Consider the following 2,787-nt stretch of genomic DNA (forward strand, 5'->3'; position numbering starts at 1 on the left):
ATCTGACATCCATCTTGGTCTTTTCTTCTTTTTCATCCTTTGTAACGATCTTTTGCATTCTTCATGTACGATTTTCTTGATATCCTCCCAGAGCTCATTTGGTCTACGCTCATTGGTGCTCAAGTCCTCAAACCTGTTCCTGAGATGGTTTTGAAATTCTAGTGGTTTTTAACACAGGTAACTTCAGGTTGCATTGTCCAGGCAGACCCCGCAGCATTGGCAGAAAAGATTTTTGGGAGACCGGGGAGGAGCAAGGTGGAGTTTTTGCTGATCGCCAGATTGTATCACAGGTAACCTCAGGCTGCATTGGTCAGGGCAGACCCTGAAGCATTGGCAATAAGGATTATAGAAATATAATAGATACAGTCCTTGATCTTTTGTAGCAAATGCTTCAGGTCCTCCTCAGCTTTGGCAAACAGGGTTGTGTCTTATACATAATACAGGTTGTTGATGAGTCTTCTTCCAGTCTGGGTACCACATAATACGTCATGAAGTCCAGCCTCCCAGATGATCTCTTCTGCATATAGATTGATAAAGTATGCAGACAGGATGCATTCCTTTCCTAATTTTGAACTATTCAGTGTTTTCTAGCTCTGTTTGGTTGTTGTTTTGTTTTGGGTTGTGTTTTTTTTTGTTCATTGTTACACATTTTCTTTACACCCCAACTCATATTGTCTCACCCCATCCCACAGCACACCCCTTGTTCCAGATTATTACAGTACTTATAATGCCAAATACCTTTCGGAAAGTTCTTCCTCTCATCTTTTCTAGTCTCAGCACCCCCCCCCCACATGTCTGTTCTGTTTTATAACATCAGTGTTATATTGTCCTTTTGTGACTGAGATATTTCATTCAACATGTCCTCCAGATTCCCCCATGTTGTGTAAACTATTAAGAGTCAATTGTTTATTAATGTTGCATAAGTTATTGAAGAGTAATGATGTCAGTTTGAGGAATAAGATGTATCTGATTCAGGACGTAGCATTTCCGATCACTTGCTGTACATCTGAGAGCTGGATGATGAATAAGGATGATAGAAGAATTGATGCCTTTGAGCTATGGGTTTTTGAGAAGAGCACTGAGTCTATGGACTGCCTAAAAAACAAAGAAATTTGGAGAGGGTACATCCAGAGTACTCTTTGCAGGCAAAGATGCTGAAGCTTTGCCTCACTTGTTTCAGGCCTGTTGCTAAGAAGGGTGTTTCCTTGGAGAAGGTTATGATGGTTGGAATAGTGGAGGGGCTGTGAAGGAGAAGACCCTTGACCTGGTGGATTGACTTGGTGACTGCCATACTGTGTCATGAATTGTAAGATGACACAGGATAGAACAGGGTTCAGATCTGTTGTTCGTATAGTCACTATGGGTCTTACGTGACTTGATGGCACCTAACAACAACAATATTCCATTATGTAAATGTACTGTAGTTTTTCTATCCATTCATTTGTTGATGGACAAGTTGAATGTCTTTTCTATTGTGAGTAACACAGCAACAAATGTGGGTGTGCATACATCAATTTGAGTTGTGGTTCTGGTTTCTTTATGGTATTTTCCCAGTAATGGAATTGCTGGGTCAAATGCTATTTGAATTTCCAACTTTTTTAGAAAGTGGCAGACTGCTGTCCATAGCAGCTGCACCATTTTATACCCCCTCTATCAGTGAACAAGAGTTCAACCTCTTTTCCACAACCTTGCCAGGATTTGTTGTTTGCTGGTCTTTTGAACTTTGCTATTGTTGCTTGTCCTTGTTCTGTTCTGATGACCGCTTCCTGGTCCAGGTATAGTTTTTGTATGAGCACAATCAGCTGTTCTGGGATTCCCGTTCTTCTCAAGTTTAGCCACAATTTGTTGTGATCCACACAGTCAAATGCCTTTGCGTAGTCAATGAAACATAAAGAGACATTCCTCTGTTAGTCTCTGTTTTTAGCCAAGATCTTTCTGACATTGGCTATGATGTTCCTACTGCCACGACCTCTTCTAAATCCAGTTTATATTTCAGGTAGTTCTCTCTCCATTCAAGTACTTTTCCTGTTGTTTTTGGATAATCAGCAAGATTTTGCTTTCATATGATAATAGTGATATTGTTTGATAATTTCTGTCCTCTATTGGCACACCTTATTGTGGAATGAGAATAATTATAGATCTCTTCCAATCAGTTGGCCAGATAATTTCCTTCGAGATTTTTTTTTTTAGCATAACCTGGTGAGCACATCTAGGGCAACATCTGTTTGCTGAAATATGTCTATTGGTATTCCATCAATTCCTGGGGCCTTATTTCTTACCTGTTTCTTCAGAGCAGCTTAAACTTCTTCATTTATCACCATTGACTCTTGAGCCTATGCTGTTTGATGAAATTCTTTTGTGTCAGTCAATTCTTTTTGGTATGGTAGCTCTGTCTCCTCCTTCCATCTATAGATGCTTGCTGGGTCATTCAATATTCTGCCCATAGTATTCTTAAGTATTACAAATTGAGGCTTGAATTTGTTCTTCAGTTCCTCCGACTTAAGAAATTGTTCTTGTTTATTATTTTTTTCTTTTATTGGGAAAAACATATTGGGGGTACAAGGAGGTGAGGGTTGGGGGCAGACGCGTGAGGATGGACCAGGATGAAGTTGCAGAGCTGCACAGTTTGGTCAGTGGGGGGAGCAGGTGAAGGAAATGATGAGGGTCCAGAGGGGACCAGATGCTACAGAGGAATGACAAGCATTTTCCAATGGTAATTAAACCAACTGTCTTATTGATTTGGGAATTGGATGCCGACTCTCTGGCTTCTTCATGCTGAACAGGGGC

The sequence above is a fragment of the Elephantulus edwardii genome, unplaced genomic scaffold (assembly GCF_000299155.1).
Source record: "Elephantulus edwardii isolate Elephantulus edwardi_28Jun2011 unplaced genomic scaffold, EleEdw1.0 scaffold00379, whole genome shotgun sequence".
Taxonomy (NCBI): Eukaryota; Metazoa; Chordata; class Mammalia; order Macroscelidea; family Macroscelididae; genus Elephantulus; species Elephantulus edwardii.